Source organism: Ictidomys tridecemlineatus, chromosome 3 (assembly GCF_052094955.1).
Source record: "Ictidomys tridecemlineatus isolate mIctTri1 chromosome 3, mIctTri1.hap1, whole genome shotgun sequence".
NCBI classification, from domain to species: domain Eukaryota; kingdom Metazoa; phylum Chordata; class Mammalia; order Rodentia; family Sciuridae; genus Ictidomys; species Ictidomys tridecemlineatus.
In genome coordinates this window covers 94,883,502-94,909,841 of record NC_135479.1, presented here as the reverse complement: position 1 = coordinate 94,909,841, position 26,340 = coordinate 94,883,502, and the positions used below count along the sequence as shown (strand labels likewise).

General features: G+C 42.2%; 1 protein-coding gene and 1 long non-coding RNA gene across 2 annotated transcripts in view; one reads left to right on the top strand and one right to left on the bottom strand.

The window, feature by feature from the left end:
* LOC101961715 (schwannomin-interacting protein 1) overlaps positions 1–26,340 on the top strand; it is a 549,493-nt gene that overhangs the window by 258,963 nt on the left and 264,190 nt on the right. The window lies entirely within an intron of this gene.
* Positions 11,159–26,340, bottom strand: part of LOC144376282 (uncharacterized) — a 36,564-nt gene continuing 21,382 nt past the window's right edge. The window contains exon 3 of the long non-coding RNA XR_013436571.1: positions 11,159–13,485. This is a non-coding gene — a long non-coding RNA (uncharacterized LOC144376282). The remainder of the gene's footprint in view (positions 13,486–26,340) is intronic.

The following is a 26,340-nucleotide window of genomic DNA, read 5'->3' as shown; positions in this document are numbered from 1 at the left end:
GGCCATTGGCTCATACCAAAGGAAGTGGCTGTGTGTTGCCCTCAGGCTGCAGGAGGGGAGAGCTGTCCTGCTTCTCCCTGGGCCTCTCCTGAAGCTGAGAGCCAGAGAAGAATCCAGGGCCTGCTGTTCAGTCTCAGCTGGCTGTGATGCCCACGAGTCCAATGTCTCTGATCCACCTGTGCTGCTCTCTATCAACTCAGAGAACCCAGAATTACTAGTCCCAGCACACAGCCATTACTTTACATCCTATAGAAAAATAAGTAATGGATGTCGTTCTGCTTTTTTTTTTTCAATGAATTCAATAATAAAAATTACCCCACGTGGAAAGGAAAAGCTATGGCAGTTGAATGTATAGATAGGCTGATGCTTATTCAAGTCTGTGGGAACAGTATAGACTAACGCCTGCAATTTATCTCCAGTTATTGAAAATGAAGAGACAATGTCAATGCTTTAGGCTGCCATTGAGGAAAAATAAGAATTACAGAAATTGCCCATATTTTAAAAATATCACTAGGAAGAAAAGCAGCTTGTCATCTCAATATAAAGCCTTCTTCTCTTTTGGCAGAAGAGCCAGCGATTTCTATAATAAAAGTTACCTGGAGGATATGTATGAATAAGCTCAGAAAACATGAATAAAAGGAATAGAAAGAATTACTTGGAGCTACAGTTGTTGATCATGAGGATTAGGTCTAACAGAAAAATGCATCCTTTGGGAAATCCTATTAATTCTGAAAAGCAGATTTTGCTTCCCCGTGTGCCTTTGCAGTGTCTGGTGCTGAGACCTATTTTCATTGAATTTGAGAAAGGGGTTTCCGATGCTTCAACATCTGCTCTATACAAAAGGCAACTGGAGGATTCCAAACACGCAAACAAAGAAATGAAAGGAAGGAAGGACAGAAGGAGGGAAAGGAGGGTGGAAGAATGATAGATAAATCTAAAACTCTGAATCTAGTTAAACCATTGGATTTGCAGATATTTTAGCTATATACTGAATTACTACAAGAAAATCAGCCATATACTGAATTACTACAAGAAAATTGTAGAAACAAGAAGAAGCAGGAATGGCCAGTGTTTTAAGTGCCAAGTGGTTTGTTGAACTACTCTGGAAAGATGCTCTTCTTTGTGGACTATGTGGTCCTCTCCTCTCCTCTTCCATTGTCTTTCAATCTTTACACAGATGGAGTCTCATTCCACAGTAAGGTGAAATAGCCTCTAAATAGAGCTGGCTCCTAAGGGACCATTGATCCACTCTGAGAACAGGCTCTTTCTCCTCTCTGTGTTGTATGCATTGGTCTTTGAAAGCACTATCAGCCATTGTCATTCTGCACTGTCTAGTGTCTTAGAGTCCTGCTGCCACAGATGCAAAGCCACAGCACCCCCATCTGTAAAGGACTTCTAAAGCCAGCAGAGTTGTTTGGTCCTGTGATCTCACCTGTACCTATTTCTGAGCATTTCACAGAATTGGTCAGACCCCAGAGGCTTTAAGCAAATGTCGAGTTTCTAAAAGCAATACATCTAGGGCAGATGGCATGTGTTACAAAGGGTATCCCTGTGAGCTCACAGGTTGCTTTGGCAACCCTAGATTGACATGTCAGGATTTGCTATGATTGAAGAAGCAATGTTGAGGTCCTGATTCAAGAGAACGTTCAGTGCAGTTGGACACTGTGTGTTGGACAGCTTTTCCTCACTGTGACCAGCATTCCCGAAAAGAACAACTGCAAGGAGCAAAGATGTGGGCTCAGAGTTTTAGCAGTCTCGGTCCCTGGTTGGCTGGCTGCATTCTTCTTGGCCTGAGGCGTGGTAGAACATCACCATGGAAGAGCAGAACATGGGCAAGGGAAGCTGCTCAGCTCACGGCAGACAGGAAGCAGAGACAGGCCAAGAGGCACCTGAACAGGGGCCACCTGCCAGTGGTCACCCACCATCAGTGCATCAGTCCGTGACAAGGTCCGAGCCCTCAAGATCTAATCACTGCTGAAAACCCCTGACTCTGAGCCTTGTTGTGCTGGGGACTGGCTTCCAACCAGAGAGCTGTGGGGGCATGTTCCAGATCTCAACCACAGCAATTGGCTAACTCAAGTTTTGCATTACAGAAGCCGTAATCCTCAAAACTCAGCATTTCAAAAATCTTTCCAAGCTGTGTCTAGAGTCTTTGTTTTTAATAATCATGGAATAAAGATATTCAGATACAGAACAGAAGGTTTAGGGAGGAGTCACAAACTCAGACCCACGAGAGCCGGATGGGAAAAGATGGAGGTGAGTCCAGCCAGGGGCTGGACAGCAGGAAGGGTAGGGTGCCACGGCCCCTGAGGAGCTGGAGAATTCATGGTCAAACAAAACTGTCCTGTTGACCACATCTTGCTCTGGAGGAACCAGAGACCTTCAAAGCCCATCATCAAACTGGGGGTGTCCTGTGCCCACCCAGGGATGTCTGTGACCATTACTGTAGAAAGCGAGCCTTGACCACAATGAGATGCCCCTCCACACCCAGCAGGATGGCTAGAAGAATCAGGAAGTAAGCCAAGAGTCGAGTCTGGGCTTGATCATACAGTGAGGAGTTGGGAAAATGAGAGGGTGCAGAGGGAAGACACCTGGGCATGGCTGTGTCCCCAGAGGCAAATGCTAAGCTGTGCACCCCAGAGAGTAGGAGCTCTGCCTGGTGGTCACAATTCAGGGCTTGGGTGGATGCAGAGGCCTCTGAAAGGGTGAGCTCAGCATGGGGGCCACAGAGAAGCTGCATATCCAGTGGGCGGCTCATCTGGGGCCATTCAAAGTGACTTTCAGGCTCCTGAAAGAGATCTCAAGGGACATCTCAAGGTAGTCAGGGGCTGGTCCATCAACACTGGTCATACTGTGCTGCCTAGATTAGCCTATGGCGCTGCACATTGTGTGGTAACCCCTGGAGGAAGAGGCATGACAGCTCCTTGTCATCAGCACTGACACCTTTAATCTGTACCTCCAGCCCTGGGTTTTCAGGACACTGCAGTCTTTGGTGTAGAGGGATTTTCATTGGTGATTGGGAAGAGAACAGCTGCCTTTGATTGAAAGTTTCAAACTTGTGGTTCTCACAAGGCTTTACGGGAGTAGTTGAGAGGTTTTTATTTAAGCATAGTATGCATTACTATGCATAGACCACATCCCCCAAAACAAAGCAAGACAACAAAACTAGACTTGTTAAAAAAATACACATCATGATAAATTTTATGCAGGATATTAGGCAGCAATCTTTTGTTTTATTTTTTTAATATTCATTTTAATTGACAAACTGTAATTGTATGTAAGGTGATGCTTTGATAAATACAATGTTAATGATTAAATTAAGCTTATCTATCATTTTTTATGGTGAGGCATTTGAAATTTACTCTCTCAGCTATCATGAAATTCAACATATTTTTAGTGACTATCATCTCCCTGTGGAATAGCTGATCTCAAAACGCATTTCTCCCGAATCTCTGAAACTCTGTGCCTTTTGACCAACCACTCCTGTTCCTCCCTCCCCAGCCAGCCTCTGAATACTGTCATTCCATGATCTCTCTGTTTCTGTGAGTTCAACTTTTTAGACTCCACACATAAATGCACTCATGCAGTGCCTGTCTTTCCATGCCTGGCTTATTTCACTCAGCGTGATGTCTTCCAGGTTCATGCACATTTTCTCAAATGGTAGAGTTTCCTTTCTAAGGCTGAGGAGTTTTCAACTGTATGTGCATGCCTTGTTGTTTCCTTTATCCGTTCTTCTGTTGACATATGGTTTAGATCCCATGTCTTGGTCGTTGTGAATAAGGCTTCAGTGAACACAGGTATAGAGATGTCACTTTGACACATTGATAGCAATGCTGGTGGATACAAGCCTGCTGGTAGGATTGCTGGGTCATGGGGTATGTCTATTCCTACTTTAAAGGAATCTCTGTATGACTCTTCCTGAGGGCTGTACTAGTTTACATTCCCATCAACTACATAGAAGTGTTCCTGTTTCTCCACTCTCACCAACACTCATCTTTCTGACATAAGACATTTTAGCAGGTGCCATGTGATATTTCCTTGTCAATTTAATTGGCAGTTCTCTATTGACTAATGATGCCGAGCTTTGTTTTCATGAGTTGTGGGCCACTTGCATGTCTTCTGCTGAGAAATGTCTCCTTAGGTCTCCATTTTTAAATCAAGTTGTCTTTTTGCTAGAATCCCTCTTCATTTCATGATTGTTGAATGTTTCCTCCCACCCGGTGGACCCACTCCACCTTGCTGATTGCTTCCTTTGTATGCAGAAACCTCATTTGTCCGGTTTTGTCCTTGTTGCCTACTTTCAGGTCACATCCACAATAAGCCCAATATCACAGAGCTTCTTTGACAATTGTCACAGTATTTCTCAGGCACAGGTCTGGTAGTTTTGCCATTTCCCCCTGTTTTAGTCTTCAGTCCATTTGGAGTTACTGTGTGTATGGTGTGTGAGAGATTCACTAGCATTCTCCTGCATGTGGATCTCCAGTTTCCCCAGCATTGCTGAAGAGACTGTCCATCCCCATTTTGAGTACTTGGCACTGTTGTCCAAGATGAGTTCAGCACGAATGTGTGGGTTTATTTATTTCTGGGCTTTGTCCTTTTCCATGGGTCAACATGTCTGTTTTCAGGCCAGTGCCAGCTGTTTTGATCACTCTATAATATGTTTTGAAAGCAGGGATTGTGATGCTCCCAGCTTTGTTCCTTGTGCTCAAGATAATTTTGGCTACTCAGAGTCTTTAATAGTTCCATGCAGAGTCAGATTGTTTTTTCTCTTTCTGTAAAAAATGACAGAAATTGATAGAAATGATAGTAAACCTGTAGATAACTTTGGGAAGTAAGGGCATTTCCATAATGTTAATTACTCCCATCCATGAACATGGGATGCATTTCCATTTATTTGTGTCTTCTTCAATTTCTTTCATTGGTGTTTTATTGTTTCCACCAAACAAGCCTTTTGCCTCCTTGGTTATATTCACACTGGGGTGTTTTACTTCATTTGTCATTGCTATTGTAGTGGGATTGTTTTATTCATTTCCTTTCTGGGCAGTTTGGCATTAGTATGCAGAAGCACTATTGATTTTTATGTTGATTTTGTATCTCACAACTTAACTGAATTTTATCAGCTCTAGCACTTTTGGGGGAAAGTAGTTTCATTAGGGTTTTCTATATATAAGATACATCATCAGGAAATAGGCAATTTTACTTCTTCCTTTCCTATTTTTTTAAAATATTTCTTTCTCTTTCCTAGTGTACTGCAATATTTAAATGATGTCTAAAAGTGGTTTTTGTTTGTTTTGGTATTTGAGTGCTTAATAACTGAACAACATCCCCATCCTTTTTATTTTATTTTTTTTTTTTGAGACAGAGTCTTGCTAAGTTACCTACAGCTTCACTAAATTGCTGAGGCTGGCTTTGAACTCACTATCCTCTTGCCTCAGCTTCCTGGGTCCTTGGGATTACAAGTTACACTATCCTGCCCAGTTTTGATGTCTACAAATGTTTTAAAATGCTTATGGAAACCCTTACAATATCATATTTACTTAGGAAAATAGAATGCAAAATTCTATATATCTTGTGATATTAACAAGAAAATATTGAGAATAAAGTCTAACATTTTATGTTAATGTTTTAACAGTGATTATTTCTAGACAGTGAGATTACCAATAACCATTGTGTTCCCGTATATATATTTCTGAAACTTTCCAAGTTTCCTTGCCTTACTTTTTTAATTAAGAAAAAAAATGTTTAATAAAATAAAGTTCACAAAATTTAAAAGGTGTGTCTCAGCATGCTGATTTTCCCAGGTGTCACTCCACATGATGGGACATATACAATTGGGACAATGCAGCATGTTTTGCATTCAGGATGTGGTGTATATATACCTCATTATCTTTATTCATTCATCTGTTGATGGACACCTAGGATGGTTCCATAGCTTGCGGATTGTGCTGCTATAAACATAGGTATGCATGCACCACTATAGTATGATGCCTTTAGTTCTTCAGGATAAATACTGAGGAGTGGGATAGTGGGTCCTATGGTGCTTCCATTCCTAATCTTTTGAGAAAACTCCATATTTATTTCCATAGTGGTTGTACTAATTTACAATCTCACCAACATGTAAAATTGTTACTTTTACTCCACATCCTCTCCAGCATTTGTTATTATTTATATTCTTTTTTATACATTTTATTTATTTATTTATTTATTTATTTATTTATTTATTTATTTATTTATTTTTGTGGTGCTGAGGATCGAACCCGGCACCTCGCATATGCTAGGCAAACGCTCTACCGCTGAGCCACAACCCCAGCCCCATTATTTATATTCTTAATGGCTGACATTCTGACTGGTGTGAGATGAAATCTTAGTGTAGTTTGGATTTGCATTTTCCTAATTGCTAATGATGCTGAACATTTTTTTATGTATTTGTTGCCCCTTTGCATTTCTTCTTTTGAGAGGGTCTATTTAATTCATTTGTTACTTGATTTTTGAAGGTTTTTTTTTTTAGTTTTTTGTATATATTAGATATTAATCCTCTGTCATAAGAGTAGTTAGCAAAGAGTTTCTCTCATTCTGCAGGTTGTCTCTTAACATTCCTAATTGTTTCTTTAAAAACAAAAAACTATGATGTGGGGTAGATCCAAGCTCTAGAGTTGCCTGAGACAGAGTGACCTGGCAGGCTAGTTCTTGCGTGTTCACTTATTAGGAATGGCAGATAAAATCTAAGATGCTAAGTTCAAATGGAATTTCCAATAAACAACAAATAAAATGTTGGTAAAAGTGTATTTTATAGACACTCAAGAACTGCTGATAGAAATTCCAATTTAGCTGCACTCACTGTATTTTTTTTGGTTAAATCTGGCAACCCTACCACCAGCCCTTCTCTCAGTGAGTTCTGAGGGAGACTGGTGGAACCCAGGGCCTCTCTTCTGCATTCACAGTAGGGTGTGGAAAGAAAGCACACATAATCAAAGCCTTTGCCTTTTATAAGCACTTTACTACATGCCGTGATTTGGGAAAACAGCAATTACTATACTTAACATTACTTGTTTATTTTGTATCAGAAAAAAAGAAGTTTCCTCCCTTTTAACCTTGACAGGAAACCACTACACATCCTCTTCATTAGTGCCTCCAGAGAATTCCAGAAAACCAGGCAGAGCAAGACAAAGGAGGATGGAGATGGGGAGGTGGATCTATAAAGAGCAGAGTGGCAGCCAGCGAGCTGGAGTTTGTCAGGGGGTGTGTGCATGTGTGGTGAAGAGGCATACACAGGGCATACTGGGGTGGGGGGAGCCGTGCAAGATGGGAACACATGCTCCTTTACTGCGGGTGTGGGGATCATACATGCCCCTGTGCACTAGATGTACTTCTTGGTGCTACTACAGTGTCTTCCTCCTCCCTTCCCCCTTCGCCTCCCCTCCCTCCTCCTCCTCCTCCTCCTTCTTCTTCCTCATCTTCTTCTTTATCTTCTTCTTTCAGTACTAGGGATTGAACCTAGGGATGCTTAATCACTAAGCCACATCCCCAGCCCTTTTTTATTTTATTTTATTTTTTTAATATTTGTTTATTTATTTTTTAGTTATCGGCAGACACAACATCTTTGTTTGTATGTGGTGTTGAGGATTGAACCCGGGCCGCACGCATGCCAGGCGAGCGGGCTACCGCTTGAGCCACATCCCCAGCCCCCCAGCCCTTTTTTAAATATATATTTTATTTTGAGACAGGGTCTCACTAGATTTCTTACAGCCTCACTAAGTTGCTAAGGCTGGCTTTGAACTTGCGATCCTCCTTGCCTTCTGAGCTGCTGGGATTACAGTTGTGGGCCACCACACCTGGCTTGCAACACAGATCTTGAGGTGTGTGCTGGGATAAGGAAGTGGAGCATGCATGACAGGATCATCCTTCCCAGTGGACCCCCTCCCATCTTTCCCATCTCTGTTTTCTCTCTGCCCTGCTCCCTCTTCCTGGCATGTACTCATTTCTCATTCAAGAAAAACATACTGCTCAATGCTGGACACTGCGGAGACCTGCGGCCCTTCCCTCAGACCTGCTCCATGGTGGAGGAGGAGTCTTTCCTGCTACATGGTAGAATGTGCCCACCTGACAGACTGCCCAGAGCTCTTCTTCAAGGACACATGAATACTTTCAGAGCAGGGAGAAACCTGTCCTAACCCACAAGGGTTAACTCTGAGGCTGCTTTGACAAGCTGCCTTCTAACGGCATTCTAAGGCTTCAGATGACTCCATGAGATATAATGCAAGTCCCAAGAGACTCAGCAGAAGGTGCTTCATGAATGTACTCATCTTGTGGGGGACCCTGACCTGCAGGTAATAATGCAGGAGGACCTGCTTGATCACAGTGAAGATAACACCAAATGCTCCTCATATGAACTAGCTTACATAAAGACATATTTCTTAACAAGGAATAGAAATGGTAGATGTTTTGAATTTGCTTTACTGGTATGTGTACACTCTGGCTTCTAAGTATTAATGAGAGACATGTGCACTGCCAAATGCCCAGCCTGTCCCCTGCCTTTGAGTTGCTGGAGAATTTAAGGCAAAAGAGAGACTCAGGTGTACCCACAGCCCCAGTGGTCCTCCCTGCCCACCCTCAGGGCAGGGCAGGCATGAGGGGAGGAGCCCCATCACATTCCTGGCAGTGACAGATTGTGCACAGTGCATTTTTGATGAATAACAAATGAGGAGTGGCCAGGGAGTGGGACCAGGGCAGTGGGACCAGGGTGGTGGGAGCACAGAGCCAGGAAGCTGGGGCTTCTGTGCCTTGGGTCTGGATCTCCTGGCTCTGGTTCACAGAGGGCCAGGTTGGGCTCCTGAAAACCCTTGCAACCTTCCATGAAATGTTTTATCTGTCTTCCAAGCAGCTTCCCAAGCAATTAGTTTAGCTGCAATTTGGGGATTGCTGACACAGCTTCTGGTCTCTCTCCAGCCATTAACCACACAGCTGTTTGGGGTGATTTTTTTTTCCCCAAAACTAATTCAAACTTAGGACACTCAAATTGCTTTGCTGTTTTCTTTTTTTTCCCATCAAAGATGCTGTTTTTTTGTGATTTCTAACCCAGAGACAAAGGATTGCCTAACATAATGATTCTCTTTTCTCAACTAGGTCTAGAGCTAATTCAGTTTAATCTGCAAAAAGCAGTAAGAGCAATCTGAGGGTCCAGAAAGTGTGCCCACCTCTGCAGTCATCCCCTGGCCTGTCCATAGCATGTGAGGAGGTCAGGGGTGCCCCTGCTGAGGAAAGCTCTGGCAGCAGGCCCTCTGGGATCCCCAGAAAACTGAGAAAGCCCACATCCTTTGTGAACTCCCTGCACTTTGCCAAGTCAAGGCTCCCTGGTATTAGTATTAATTAGAAATTAAACCTGTGATAGAAGTGATAGCATTTTGCTACTTATGTATTTACCTCTGAATCAGTGACCACCTTGAAGTACCACATGTGTGTGAATGTGCGAGGTTCTGTTCCTGGTGTTCTGGCGCATGGTAGCTGCTGGGCCAGCAGTGATAGTCATTGTTTCTGAGCACAGTGGGACCCCGTGATGGTATGGAAAGTAGAGGTCAAGAAACCTAATGAGGGTTCACTTTGCTGTGCAATTAATTAAAAAAGCAAAACAATGTTTTCATTAGATCTGCAATATCCTCAGAAAGCCCAAAGAATGACATATAAGGTGAACTTTCTAGACCTTAATGTAAACTCTGACAGTTCTAAAGAGGCAGAGCACCCTCCTCAGTTTAAACATGAGGCTGGGAGGACTGAGCTGGCCACATCACCTGTGAGCAGGCATAATCATATTTATATTGCATTTCGATTAATCAGCTGAGGATTATGACTCCTGCATGTCATAAATGAATTCATGAATGTACTCATCTTGTGGGGGACCCTGGCTTCATTTCTCAAACATTTAGTAGCAATGCAAAATCTATACGATTTTATTGAAACTATATCCTAAATGGCACAAATTAGGATATCAAAACGACCTCAGTAAAACTGGATGAAAAGTTAAGAGTTTCACCTACAAGAAAAGCAGCATGTCAGGAAGTGGATGTAATTGGAACCACCATGAGAGTAATCATGGCGGAGCTGAATTTTTCACGCTTATGGAGTTTCCTAATGTACTAGAAAGTCTCAGTAGCACAAAGGGCAGTGACCAGTTGACACCAGAAAGGTTTTCTAATCCAGAGTTGAGTGAGCATGTCACTGTGTCACTGTGTGGTTCCAGGGAACTCCACTATGCCATTGACACCCCCCCACACACAAAAAATTCTATTTTCTTAAATGTGAGAAGCCCCACTTCAATATTACCATATCACAGCTTCTATGAGTCGCCCAGTGGTTGAAGCCATGATCCCATAGGAATTAAAGCCACCAGCTGTCTTGAAGGACCACCATGGAGCTGCACAGCACTGGAGAGAGCTGCATCGTCCTCTGCCAGATCTGGACAAAATGACCTCTTACGTTCCTGCAGCGCCTTAATTCCCATGCTGGGTTGTTAAGTACAGTAACCTTTAGCTTACAATGTGTGGGCTTCTCCTCTCCTGGTTTTAAAAAGTAAATGGATACTTTATATCTGGAGCAAGCAGAGGGATTTCACATTTCTGCCTTCACTACCTGTCTGCTTGAGCTGAGATCCAAGAAGCAGAGTTCTCAAAATCAACTTTTAACTCCCAGGAAATGGAGGGAACCCTCTCTCCCCTGCTCCCCCATGCTTCCCAGGTAGTCAGCCGTTGCCTGTACTATCTCAGATGGCTTCAGGGCACCTGCCAGGCCTGCAGCAGGAGGGGTCAGGAGCCAGCTGGCTGGTCAGGTCTTGGGCACTTGCTCACCCCACTGAGACTTTGCAACAGCTACTCCTCTGAGTTCAGTTCCCTCGTCTGTGAAATAAGAACAGCACACAGACCAGGCACCCAGCAAGCACTTATGCACTTAGCAAGCATGGGGGCAGGGGCTTCCAGAAAGCTCTGAAAGCCTGTGCATTGGCAGAAAGAACCATGCATTGGAACCTGAAGAAATGGATTGGGAAATACTGGGCCATGAAGCAAATGTCTCCGAGTGCTCACTTTCTCCTAGACTAATGGCAAATATAATTCCCTCAGGGACCTGCTATGAAGTGGAAATAAAATAGCACACTTCTGGGAAATGGTGTTGAAGATGCAGCAACTTAGGCCTCGCATGCATTATTTGAATCTCAGCTCTTCATTGAGTTCTGGAACCTTGGGAAGTTGCTTTTTTCTGTCTCCTCATTTCTAAAAACAGCACAGTAACTGTATTGCAGTGCCCATCAGGACTTGGAGTCCTTACCTGCAAACTTCCTAGTGGGCAGTGGGGCTTGGCAGGGGCAGAGGCTCGACTTGGGCAGGCCCATGGGACCTCAGCTACCCTGGACACCAGCTGCCAGCTTCACCTCACATTTTGGGTGCTCTTTTGGAAGATGGGCCCATAAGCTCTCTCTCCCAACCCCCTTAGGGAACATGCAGAAACCATGCCAGTCACTACTTCCTGGGATGCCGTTCACAAACTTGGGATGAATGGTTTCCTGACTTTGGTCATTTGTTTTAATTTTATCAAAAAGATATTTATTTATCTATACAACGTGACATTTGATACACAGGTACATAATGATCTTACCGATTAACCCCTCCATATCTCCACACTTTTATTTGTGCACCAAGAATTCTTAAGACATGCTCGCTCAACAAGTTTGAAGGATATATGTAGAATTATTAGTTTATTAGCTGCAAACCCCACATCTGCATTAGGTCTCTAGGTCTCACCCATTCTAATGATGGAAACCTCCGTGCCCTTTGATCAACAGCTCCCCATATCTCCCAAGCCTTGTGTCCCTGTCATCCCCATTCTCCGATTTCCATGAATTTGGCTTTCTGGGTTCCACATGTAAGTGAGATCACAAAGCATTTGTCTTTCTGTGCTGGCTTAGCATTCCACTTAGCACAATGTCCTTCAGGTTCAACCATGTGGCTGCAAACAGCACGACTCCTTTTCTGTTAAGATGGAATGGCTGTTCCACGGTGTATATAACTAACAGGTTCTTGGTCCACTCCACTACTGCCAACACTCAGGGTTTTCATATCTTGGCTATTGTGCGCAGTGATACAATGAATTGGGGGTGTGGATGTCTCTTTGAGGTACTGATTTCACTGACCTTGGATTTCTATCCAGAAGTGGATTGGGGGATCACATGGTAGTCCTTTTTCCATTTTGGTGAAAAACTACAAACTGCCTTCTGTAACAGGTGTATGACATCCCCTCAAATAGTATGCAAAACCTGTGTCTTCTTCACATTCTCACCAAAATGGACCTTCTGGGTTTTGATAGTGGTCTTCCTGAAGAGTGAGAGGTAATTTGTCACCTGTGCCTTGACACTCAATTCCCTGGTCATTGGCGGTCTGAGAACCTTCCGCACACCTGCTGGTCATTCCTTTGCCTTCCCCTGGTCATGGGTGATCTGAGTACCATTTCACACCATTCCTATGTCTTCTTTGGGTACGTGTCTACTCAAATCCTTTGTCCAGTTTGAATCCAGTTATTTGGATTTCTGCGGATGAATGACATCCGTTGCCTATGCGCATTGGTTAGCGCCTGCTTCTCCCCCTGCAGGTGATCTTCTATTTTGTGGGTTGTTTCCTTGATGTATAGAAGCATTTAGTTTGATGCAGTCCCCTTTTTTGTCTTTGCCCTTTATACCTGTGCTTTAGGGGTCATACCCAGAAATCACTGCCAATACCAACAGCAAGGAGCTCTGCCTTATACTTTCTTCTGGGAGTTACATGGTTTGAGGTCTCATGAAGTTTGGACTCTCAAACATGATGCTTTCTGGTAGCAAGAGAAGGCATTACTTGGAAAGTGGTTATGTCAGAGACTTGCTTTTTGCAGCAAGTACCAGAAACTCAGACTGTACACCTGGGTTTGTGGAGAAGATGTGGGAAGCCCATGACTGCTCAGCAGAACCAACAAGGGCCTCTCCACCTGCTGCCATTCCTCAGCCTGGCTGTCTTCACAACTTCTGTGCAGATTCCAGCTGGGGATGGCAGTGGCTTCTACTGGCATCTCACAGGCCAGATATGGGCCACATGGTCATCCCAGCAACAAAGGAGTCTGGAGGAGAAAGGGTTTCCCTGGACATATTGATGTCCCAGTGAAATGGATCCCAGTAGCAAGGATGGAGGGTTGTGGCGTCAATTCTTGGTGGCTGGCACTGAGGCTACAGCAGTCTGGACTCTGAAGAGTGGGCCAGGGTCACAGCTGTCATGCACAGCCCCTTCTGGGGCTCTCTCCTATACCGTGTGGAAATCCTGCAGGGCAGAGCACATCAGGCAGAGACCCCACAGCTCACAGTTCACCCTCTGTGCTGCTTTCTTCCTATGGTGTGAAGAGGGGATGCTTGACTGAGATGTGTGTCCTGTTCTGAGGAGCTTGTCTGGCTTTGCAGAGGTACTGTCATGAATTCCCCATCTGTGAAGGGATGATAAATCAATATACGAAATCAAGATTGCAAATACAAAAGAGTTCATTTACTGTTCCAAACAGACCAGTGTGACAGTTATATGAACCCACCTAAGAAAAGTATCTATTCTTGTTTCCTAGAAAGGCACTCTTAAGGGCGGGGTAGAGTCCCCTTCCTGGTATCAAAGTGCCTTCACCTCCAGGACAAGAGTCATTCTGCACTGACCTCTGGACCCTGAGGCTGACATCTTCATTCTTTAAAGTTCCTGCTAAATTATAGATACTATATAGGATCCATGACAAATTAATTAGCCTTTATTTTCCACAACACTTGATCCACAGTAAGTCTAACTTACTTAATTCAAATAAACTCTAGAAAATTCCATCAAGTTGAAGTTTCCTAGGATCAAAAATTGTGCTTTCTTCCTGCAAGAAGAACTGTGCTTTTCTTTCTTCAAGGATGTAACAAGGAGCACAGGGTGGAGTCAGCAAGTGCTGGCTGGAGGTGACAGAGAGAATGGGACACAGAGGGAGGAGGGCAGAGATGGAGAGGCAGGTGGCTCTCCTGGGCACAGGCGCACTGGCAGCTAAGGAGAGAGGTACAGAGGGGACAGAAGCCTGGAGAAAACTGGCAGTTGGCAAGAATCATGCTGTCTCTGGGCCCCACCAATGCACAGACCGGAAACCAACTGTGCAGTGCCATGGGAAATGCTCACGAGGAAGTATGGGTTCAGGTCCAGTTCTGACATCTGCCTTGAATTTATTTTTAAACAAAGCAAGCCTTATGAAAGTAATTAGCCTTGCTGTGAGAACTTCGCCCCTGATCCTGGCGTTCCAGAGGTTGTGGAGCACAGGTTGATGAAGAGGCGTCCGCGTCTCTAGTTTCCCTCAGTTCCTTTCTCAGCACATACATTGCCAGGTTCCCAAAATGAAGCTGATATGTGTATGGAACAGGTGCTGCTGTTTGGAGTACAGGGGCAGAAGGCACAGCACTGGCCCATGCCACTGCTTGACTGAGTGACACAGAAGTCCTGTCCCTTCTCTAGTTTAGTCATGCAATACTTTTAGAGTATGTTCTTTTCGACTTTGGCTTAACACCAGCTGCTCCTGGTGTCTCCTGAGGAACAGTGAAATGTCCTTATGACCTCCCCTCTGCCAGTCCAGTTCCTTCAACATCGTGAACCTGTCTTTCCACCTGAGACCACTGAGTCAGACACGTGAGTGTAGCCAGGGAGACTCTCAATGGCAGGCTGGTGCAAAGAGCTGACATTCTGTGCAGCTCACCTCACTTCTCACATGCACCAGGTCACCCTTAGGGAGGGAGGTGAAGCCCATTGTCCTCCCTAGAGTGGGATAGTCTACCCTACTCTTCCTGGAACAACACGGGCAATACCACAGACAACAAGGGACACCTTCAGGAAACAGTTGAAGCATATGCTCTTTCCAGCACCATCCTCTGGGAATATCCTACTGAAACACATATATGAAAAACACTGATGCATAATACTGCAATATGGCTAACACGGAGAAAAATACAAGTGCTTATCAAGAGCTCAGTGATCAAGTGAACCACAAGGGATCCATACTTTGGATTATTCTATGTCATTTAAAAAGATGATCAGGGTGTATAGAGATAGTAGAAGGAGTTCCGAGGAACAGTGAATAAATACAGTGAGGTGTATTTTGCTTTAAAAGCCTGCACATCTGCATATGTTTATATGTGTAGGTAATTTTGTAGGGAAGATATAGGAAAGATGCTCACCAAATTTCAACTCTTTATTTCTGGAGAACAGAGGGGTTGAACATGAAAAGCGTCTGGAGGATGTTACTGAGATATTATATAAATCTAACCTTTTGCAAAGAGACTACATTTATGCATTTGTTAGTTCTCGCACCCCAAGAACTAGGATTGAACCCAGGGCCTCACATGCTAGGCAACTGCTCTGCCCTTGAGCTAACACCCTATCCCTTTGTAATTTTCATTTTGACACAGGCTGTTACTGAGGCTGACCTTGAACATGAAATTCATTCTCCCCCACCATCTTTTTATTGGTGTATTATAGTGGTACATACTGATGGGGTTTGTTGTTACATTATCTGTGCATGCATACATTGTAACAATACAGCTTAGCTAGTATCACTTCCCTGGTTCCTCCCCACCTCCCACCGCCTGATTCCTTTCCAGACATCTACCCCCAACATTTCTTTTCCTTTTTCTTCTCTATCTTCCACATATGAGAGAAAACATATGGCCCTTGACCTTTTGGGTTTAACTTACTCCACTTAATATAATGCCTCTAGTTCCATCCGTTTTCCTTCAAGGGACATAATTTTATTTTTCTTTATGACTTAATAAAACTCCATTGTGTATATATGCCACATTTACTTTATCTATTCATTCACTGATTGACACCTAGGCTGGTTCCATAGTTTGGCTATTGTGGATTGAGCTGCTGTAAATATGAGTATGCATGTATCTCCATAGTATGATTATTTGATTCTTCAGCATAAATATCTGAGGGTGGTATAATTGGGTCATAGCATGGTTCCACGTCTAGTCTTTTGAGCTACCTCCATATTGATTTCCACAGTGGTTGCAATAATTTACAATCCCAACAACAGTGTAAAAAAAAATGTGTTCCTTTTTCTCCATGTTCTTTCCAGCATTTTTTATTATTTGTATTCTTGATGGCTGCCATTCTGACTGGAGTAAAATGAAATCTCAATGTAGTTTTGATTTGCATTTTCCTAATTGCCTATGATGCTGAACATTTTTTTTCATGTATTTTTTTGGTCATTTATATTTCTTCTTTTGAGAAATATCTCTTTAGTTGGTTTGCCCATTTATAACTTGGGTTATTAGGGTTTTTTAAGGTTAAGTGTTTTGAGTTCTTTTTATATTCTAGATATTAACTCTCTGTCTTAAAAGTAGCTAGCAAAGATTTTTGCCTCATTCTGTAGATTCTCTTTTCACAGTGCTAAATGTTTTCTTTATTCTTTAATTTGATGCTGTCCCATTTATTAACTCTTGGCATTATTTTCTGAGCTTTAAATGTCCTTTTGAGAAAGTCATTACCTGTTCCTATATGCTGGAATGTTGACCCTACGTTTTCTTTGAGGACTTGCATAGTTTCCAAGATTTTTGATCCATTTTGAATTTATTTCTGTGCAGGGTGAGAGATAAGGGTCTAATCTCATTCTTTTACATATGTATAACCAATTTCCTCAGCACCATTTGCATAAAAAGTTATCTTTTTCCAATGGAAGTTTTTGGCATCTTTTCTAGGATCAGATGACTATAGATGTGTGATTTTGTCTCTGTGTCTTCTATTCTGTACCCTTGGTTAATGTGTCTGTTTTTATGCCAGTACCATGCAATTTTTGTTCCTATAGTTCTGTAGTATAATTTGAAGTCAGGTTTTGTGATGCCTCCAGCATTGCTTTTTTTGGCTTAGAGTTGCATTGGCTCTTCTGGGTCTTTTATTCTTTCAAATAAATTTTAGGACTGTCTTTTTCCAGATCTGTGAAGTGTGCACTGGTATTTTGATGGCAATTGATTTGAATCTGTGTATTTTTAATAGTATGGGCATTTTAACAATATTAATTCTGCCTATCTATGAACATTGAGGGCTTTCCATTTTCTGAGGTCTTCTTCAATTTCATTCTTCGATGTTCTGCAGTTTTTATTATAGAGGTCTTTCACCTTCTTGGTTAGAGTTATTCCTAGGATTTTTTTTTGAGGCTATTGTGAATGGAACTGTTTTCTGATTTCTTTCTCAGCATATTTGTTGTTGGTATATAGGAAAGTTACTGATTTTTGTATATTGATTTTGTAACCTGCTATTTTGGATCAGTTTGTTCTTTTTCAAGGGCCTTGAGATGCAACATTAGGTTGTTTATTTGAGATCTTTCTAATTTTCTTAGGTAGGCAATTTACAGCTATAAACATTTCTCTTAGAACTGCCTTCATAGTATCCTAGTGATTCTGATATGTTGTATCACTCATTTGAGTCTAAGAACCTTTTAGTTTCTCCCTTGATTTATTCCATCATCCATTTTTCAAAACTGTATTGTACAATCTCTGTGTTTATATAATTTCTGTAGTGTTTGGTCATGTTCATTCCATTATCATCTGATAAGATGCAAGGAATTATATTAACTTTTTTTTTTTATTTGCTAAGAGTTGCTTTGTGGCCTAAATTTTGATCTGTTTTTGAGTAACTAAAAAGAAAGTGTATTCAGCTATTGTTAGATGAAATAGTCTATAAATGTTTGGTAAGTCCATTTGATTTATAATATTTTTCAGGTCTAAAGGGTCTGTTCTGAATTCAAGTTTGTCTAATGGTGAGAGATTTGTGTTGAAATCACCCAGTATTATTTATGAGGGTCTATCTGAGGTTTCAATTTGACTAGTGTCTTTTTTTAATGAAATTAGGTGTACCTGTGTTTGGGGAATAAATATTTATTGTTGTCTTATCTTCCTGTTGGATTGTTCCCTATACCAGTATAATGTGGCCTTTGTCTTTTCTGATTAATTTTGGTTTGGAGTCTGCTTTGTCAGATATGATAGTAGCTATTTTTGCATTTTTTCAAGTTATATTTGCATGGTATATCAACTTTCTTCCTTTCACTGTCATCCTGTGGTTGTCCTTGCCTGTAAAGTGCATCTCATGCAAACGACATATATTTGGGTCTTGTTTTATAATAAATTCTGCCAGCCTATGTCTTTTAATTGGAGAGTTGACACCATTTACAGTCCATGTTAGTACGTAGATGTTTATTAATTCCTGTCATTTTCATTTATTTATAATGTTTATTTTGGTCCTGTTTCTCATTTGCTTAACTACTCTTCAAATGAGAGTTCTTCATTTGTGAGTTCTTGTGTTTGTTTCTTATTTTTTCTGTGTGCAGTATTTCTTTAAGTAAGTTCTGTAGTGCTAGTTTACTTGTTATTAATTCTTCTAGTTTATCTTGGAAGACTTTTGTTTCTTATTCAATTGTGAAGGATAGCTTTAGTGGATATAACAGTATTGATTAGCAGTTATTTTCTTTCAGGATTTGGAACACATTATTCCAAGACTTTCTGGTTTTTAGTTTGTGCTGAGAAAGAAGATATGATTCTGATTGGTTTGCCTCTTGTTATGGTTTGGATGAGGTGTCTCCCAAAGTTCATGTGTGAGACAATGCAAGAAGGTCTAGAGGAGAAATGATTGGGCTATGAGAGCCTTAACCCAATCAGTGAACTAATCCCTGAGGGGATTAACTGAGTGGTAACTGAAGGTGAGTAAGCATGGCTGGAGGAGGAGGGCCATTGGGGTGAGCATTTGGGGTACATATTTGTATCTCTCAGAGTCTCCCTCTGCCTCCTCATCAGCATGTGAGCTGCTTCCCTCTGCTACACTCTTCTTCCATGATGTCTTGCCTCAGCTGGAGCCCTAGAGAATGGAGCCAGCCTTCTACGGACTGAGACCTCTGAAACCATGAGCCTTCAAATAAACTTTACAATTGTTCTTATAAGCCTTTTAGTCACAGCAGCAAAGAAGCTGACCGAAGCACCTCTCTAAACGTGACCCAACATTTTTCTCTTAAGATTTTTAAAATTCTAACTGTATTCTGAATATTAGGCATTTTATTCGTAATGTGTGGTGGAGCAGTTCTTTTTGATCTTGTCTATTTGGAGTTCTGCATGCATCCTGTATCTAGATATCCATCTTATTCTCAAGATTTGGAATTTTTCTATTATTATTTCTCTGAAGAGATTATCAATTCCCTTAGCCTGAACCTCAAAACCCTCCTTGATTACGATGATTCTTAAATTTGTTTTCTTAATGTTGTCCCAGAGTTCTTGTCTATTCTGATTGTGGTTCCTTATTTTCTTTTCTTTAATGCTGTCTGGATGTTAAAGGCTGGACACTTTGTCTTCTGGTTCTGACATTCTGTCTTCATCACGTTCGACTACATTAGAGAGACTTTTGACAGAACATTTTATTTGATTTATTGTGTCAATCATTTCCAAGATCTCTGAAAGGTTCTTTTTCAATATTTCCACCTCCTCATTGTATTTCTCATTCATAGCCTATACTGACTTCCTTAATTTATTCAATTATTTTTCTGTGTTCTCTTGGAATTTGTTGATCATTTTTATAATAATTTTTTTGAATTCTTTATCTGATATTTCATTCACTTCAGTATCTTTGGAGTCAGTTGATGGTGAATTATGAACTTTAGAAGTGTTGTGTTAGCTTGTTTTTTTTTCACACTTCTTGTGTTTCTGTGTTGGATTTTATTCATCTGTTGGGAAGGATTTCTCTTCTGCTTTTATGTGTAGACCCTTTCAGGACTCAGTCTTCACTTTCCAAAGTGAAGATTGAAACCCCCTCATAGGTGTGGTGACAACAGACTTTGTGTTAATTCTCTGTTTTGATATAGCTGTGGATGTCCATTAGTGGAACCTGGGGGTACACCTCAAGCTATTTCTACTTGGGGCCTGGTTGTTAGTTTGGGTTGTGTCTACCTGTTCTTTGTATTAAAGCATAGCTGAAGATTATCATTAATTTGTGTGTGGAACAAGGTGCACTGTCTTTTTATGGAGTTTACAGCAGAATTTCTACCCTGTGAATTTGTAGTTTTTCTGGAGGTTCTCAGTACTTCACAGAATAGGGAAAAAAATAAACAACAGCAACCAATGTGAACAGTATAGAGCATTCATAACCCAGTTCTTATATGACATCAATAGCAAGCAAATACAGAACAGAGCCTTTGTGAGGGTGTGAGTTCTAAGGTTTGCACAGCACACTCCCTAGGAGGATAGCTGGGCTGCCCTAAGGTGAGGTGGGAAGAATCTGTCTTTAGCTTTCCACCAAAAACTAACAGGCAAAGCAACCAGTTATGCAAGGAGATCAAGGAGAGAGGGAGAATGGCCCATTGGGTGGCCTCCAGAGTCCAGATCTCATCTCTAATATACTTCCCAGCTTGCCATGTAAGGCTCTGGCTTAAGTCTGTTTTAAGACAGCCACTCCTAATAGAAAGTCCCACAGGACTTCAAGTTTACAAACTTATTAACATTCATGGAGGTGTGGAAATGCTCTTCAAGTCCTGGCAGCAGTCAGGAAGCAAGTTTATGAACTTATTAACATTCATGGAGGTGTGGAAGCAGACGCTCTTCAAGTCCTGGCGTCATCCTGGGCCTCAGCCGCCACTCTCAGGACAGACCACAGATGTGCAATGCTCATGGGCTGCACTCAGGGTGAGGCTACCCCCCTGTGTCCCATCACTACTCTTCCCATGTCCTGAGGGCCTGATGTTTGTCTGTGCCACACCAGCTGGTCTGCCAACACTGTCTCCATCTTCAAAATCACCTTGGAAGTAAGGATCATTGCCACATGACCAAGGAGAAAATGGGAAAAGTGCCAGCATCAACACGTGGTAGAATTAAGGTGTCAGACAATGTTTATCTCATTGTGAAGCCAAGCTACTGTCTCCTAAGAGGCAGGAGGAGGAGGAAAAGGAGGAGGAAGAGCAGAGGCTGAGGAGAAGCAGAAGAAAGTGGAGGAGCAGGAGGAGGGGCAGAGAAGGAGGAGCAGGAGGAAGAAAAAGAGGAGCAGAAGGAAGAGGGAGAGTAAAAGAAATGGAAGGAGATGAAGGACAAGAAGGAAGAGGGAGAGAGGGAGGGAGGGAAGGAGGTCACTTTTACTGATTACATAATTGTATGCATTTAAAACAGATTACTGGAGAGACTAGTTGAGCTTGCCAAAGCCACAGCAAGCTCACCTCCTTAAGTACTCCCACTATGGCTCTGCTGCCTCTTCAATGTCAGCAAAGAATGAAACCATGATAAATCTAACAATTCATTATGTGCTCATTTTGCATCTGTATTTTGTCTACAACAATACTGGAAGGGTAGAAAAACCGATTCCAAATATTTTTTAATCTTTCCTTGATAGAAATAGTTTTTCTCAATCAAGCTATAATACAGCAGTGAACAAACCATGGATTATATATTCAAATTACACAGAGCAATAAATAATTCTCAAGGGAAATAAGCAATGATTTCCAAAAATTCAATTGACATCCCAAATTAGATCTACATAAAAAGATCAACCAATTAACTCTGCCAACAGCTCTTTCTATTTTCTATCCTCCCTTGCATTCTAAAATTTTGTTTATAAAATTACTTCAGAACCACAGGGGAAGTAAACTCATTTTATCTTTTAGGGAATAATTGTCTTGTTCAAAGGGCAGCAATTCTGCCCAGGAACATGAAAAAGAAGTGAAAGAAGAACCCCCAGTATTTTCTCGTACTGTGAGAAAATTGCATCAGGTTGCAAAGGAAAGAAAAGGTTAGGGAGATTAAAATGATCTCATCATTTAACTTGGATAAATGTCAGAGGAAAAGGAAATGGAATTGGTCTGTTTTCTCCTTCCTAAAGCAATCAACCAAAGAGCTGAGCAGATTCCTCATGAGGAAATTCAGGAGTGTCCTTCCTTTGACATAGAGAGAAAAGGGCAATGCTGGGCTTCCCCCTGCATATCTTCAAAATCTTCTTTCCTCAAGACTAAGTCACATTTTGCCTAAAGAAATAATCAGTTTCAGAAAGATGTGTAGATCAAGATGTTCATAGCAGACCTATTTATAATCACAACAGCTGGGTATCACTGACAGGGGACTGACAGATGATGAGGCAAAGGTCTGGCACATCCTTTGGAAGTATAGATGCTGTTCATTGGGAGGTGCCACCTTGCCTGACAGATTTCTCTGGGGAAAAACCCTAGTACATTTCCAAGTCCTCACCAAATGGTCTTCATTCCCCAACACTGCTGTTTATCTATTTAATTACACACATTCCTTCCAATTGAGGCTGAGGTCTTCTTATTCACTCTTCTAGAATCGGTTTCCTCAGAGTACCTGGACCCTGAGCAGTGTGTGCAGCTCAGCAGAAGCATGCTGGTCTCCCCACCAGCCCCCTCTGCCTCACTCACAGCTGGATGATCAATTAAACTCTAAGCATATGCAAGAAGGTTGGGGTTTGGTTTGCATTTCCTCTGTGGTTAAACTGGGACTACTTCCTCCTCTTCTGAATCAGTCACATCACATTACATAGCTTCTCTCCCACGCAATCTGGAAGCTTTGACAGAGGGGTTTAGTGCCTGAGCTACACCGTCACAACGCATGATGAATAGCATCTGTTCTCCTGGCCTTGAAGATTCCACTGCCAACTCCAAGACAGTTTCTGCCACCTTTAAATCTACTACCTGGGACAGGGCAGCACACCACGACTTCCCTAGAAGCCCCAGTATACAGTCATTAGGAAATCACTGGGAAGTTCAAGTTCATATACCGTCAATGAGCGTGGACACACTTCCCATCCCTCTTTGCACCGTAGTCTTTGTGTAGTGCTGTCCTGCTCGCCCCACCAAGGACTCCACTGCATGACCTGTGTGCTCCTTTGACCCGGACCTTTCACAGACTTTAATTTTAAAAAACATTGCAAGGAAAAAAAGAAAAAAGATTCATAGGAAATGGAAATACCAGCACTGGAATCTCATTTGGCCATTTAACAAAGTTAAGCTTAATGAGTCTTCCATCATGAGTGACAGCACCCATTTCCCTGCGGTTGGATCTGGATGTTACTTCAGTGCTCTGCTGAAATCTCGCCATCTGCATCAGAGCCTTGGTGAGCTCACCTGAAACGAGGCTGGTAGTCCTCGGAATGGTACTGGAACAGCAGCCTCCAACTGCCCTGGGAACCTGGTGACAATGCCCTGCCCCATGACTTTGGTGCAAGCTGGAATCTGTGGAGCACCAGGAAGCTTTGGTGACAGTTACACAGTGACAATCTCACCCCCAATCTCCCACATGCCCACACTGCCTTCCAAGACTCAAAAAAATGAACGCAAGAGGCTGAAGTAGAAAAGAAAAAAATGTAGAAAAGAAAACTTGAAGCTTCTCATTTGCAGAATCTGGTTTGACAATAGACACTTGTGACAATAGACACTTTTGAAATGCCCTTCTTGGGATTTGTCTTCTTCCTGGAGAAAATACTTTTTATTTCTTTTATGGGACACTCGGGGACCTCAGATACCCGCAAGGGTGTTTCATACATCTCTCCACTAATGCTGTTGACAATTTTTAAGTGATTAGCCTTGCTACTGTATTAGAACTTCCTTGTTTCCTTGAAAATAAGTTGTATGTTATCATGCCCTTTAAAACACACACACACACACACACACACACACATACACACACATACACACACAATGCTATTGACACTGGTATCTGTTATCTTTTGGAACTTTTGCAGTATTAGAATATTTGCCTTAAAACCAAATTGCAGTTTTGATGTTTCTGCCCTTATTCCTATGATTTTATGAGGTTGTCTTTGTGTGTCAAATTGCATATTTAAAAGCAGCTGGTCACCTGTGCAGCCTATCCCAGTTCCAACCACAAATTACATCTATAGTTTTCCTAATAGCTTGCCTTAATCAATAAGTTGTTAGTGCTGGTCTTGATAGAGAGGTACACAAACAGTAATCACACAGAACATTTGGGGTTTCATAGGAATCATTGTTCACCATCGAAGCCTTCCCAGTCTGGCTCAGCACACTGGGCCCAGGGCTTAGAGGCATCCTGGGAGGGAAGCTGTGTGTGCTCAGCTTTGAAACCAGAGCCTCCTGGGCTGAGGCCTCCACTCTGGCTGTGCTCTTGCGCCTCGCCTCCCAGCCTGCGGGTCCCAACTGGGAACATGTGTTTTCTCACCTGTTACAAAGGATGGCAGAAAGTTGCCTGGTACTAAAGTTTGGAAACCAAGAAAATTCTATTGATTCCCTCGTTTAGGACAGATTAAGTTTCTTTTTAAAAAAATATATTTTTTTATTTTTTAGGTGGACACAATATCTTTATTTTATTTTTATGTGTTGTTGAGGATAGAACCCAGCGCCCCATGCATATCAGGCAAGCACACTAGCGCTTGAGCCACATCCCCAGCCCATAGAACAGATTAACTTTCTTTGCACTTCCCATCATCCCCAAACCTTTTACATTTTCCCAAGAAGCATATTTATGTTTTGTTACTGTTAAAAAGCACAATGGAGGCTGAGGCAGGAGGATGGCAAGTTTGAGGTTAGCCTCAGCAACTTAGAGAAGCCTTAAGCAACTTGATGAAACTCTGTCTTAAATAAAAAAGAAAAAAGGGTGGGGATGTAGCTCAGTGGTAGAGCACTTTCCTAGCATGTGCAAAGCGCTGAGTTCAATTCTTAGTACTGAAAAAAAAATTTTTTTTTCTTTTATATTTGGAAGCTGGAGGGGGGAAACAACAAACAAACAGGAATGTCATGAAAATAGAAGGGAGACAGAGTAAAGAGCTCAGGGAGAGAGGAGAGAAGGGCAAGGGAGGTGCTAGGAAGTGAAATTGAATTATTTATTTCATGTGTGTGTTCAAAGGTGTCACCATAAATCCTACTATCCTGTATAATAAAATATGTACCAATAATTTTTTAAGAACACAGTGGACACTGTGTAATTACCACTCAGCCAGAATCACCAGGTAAACACTGACAGCATTAGAAGCACAGCTCAGGACTACAATTTTCACTTATGTATTATTCATGGGATATTTTCACAGTCTGTCCAAGGCCATATACTCCTGCCAGGTCTTGGAAGTTTCCACTAGTAAATCATGTGTTAAAACAAAGCAATATCTTTTTCTCAAATTATGATATTTCCTCAATTTCATATACAGCAATTCAGCAATTTATTGTCTTTCATTTTTTTATATATTTTTGCTGATGCATTTTAGTTATACATAGCAGTGGGGTTCATCCTGAAGTGTTCATAGATGCACATAATAGTTTTATCCTTTCAATTGATCCCCTGTTCCTCCCCCTTTCCCTGCAACTCTACGGTGTAATGATCACACATAACTAGAGTGGCACGGGACCTGCCTGCTACTCCTAGTGGACACGTGGACTGGCTTGGAGAGCTCCTGGTGTGGGGAGTGAGCAGTGCCTGACACCTTTCACATAGGCCATCAGTTCTACACTCCCCATAAGCTGGCACTTGGGCCACACAGCTTCTCATTCTGCTACTGAGGGCCTGGGGCAGCGTCCCCTGTTCATAATCACATGGCAAGTCTCCTCTCTGGTCTCTGGTAACTGACTCTATTGTTTTCAAACTTCTGTAGTCATCCTGACCTCTAGGTCAGGGCACTGTCTTTTGTACTAATTCCACTAACAAACTTAATAAAGAAAAATTTTAGTTTATAGAAAGATAACTTTTTTTTTTTTTTGGTACTGGGGATCAAACTCAGGGACACTCAACCACTGAGCCACATCTCTTTTTATTTTTCATTTTGAGACAGGGTCTTACTTTTAGTTGCTTAGGGCCTCACTAAGACTGGCTTGGAACTTGTGATCCTACCTCAGCCTCCACTGTTGTTAGGATTACAGGACTAGGTGACTGTGCCCAGCCAAATATAAATCTAATAAAACACATTTAATAATGACATGAACATGTGAGTAGAAAGGGGAGAAAGAAATCTAATGAGCTGGGAGCTGGTCTAGAATTTTCTTGGAACAAAGACATATCCGTTGGTTCCAGTTACTTCCGGGCAGGCGTGGAGAGCAGACAGATACAGACTTCCGTGTGCTCCTTGCATCAGGTGTGCACATGTGTGCGTGGAGGGGACACTGTGATGGGCATCTGCCACACTGTTCAGGTGGACAGGCCAGTTGGGTGACTGCAGTGTTGACAAAGGTGGATGAAGGGCACAAAGTGCTTCCTTTTTTCTCCCAAATTCCCACCCTCTTGGGGCAGGCCCCCACACAGGGACCAAGCCATCTAAAACTGATGAGGTCCTGGTGGGTGCA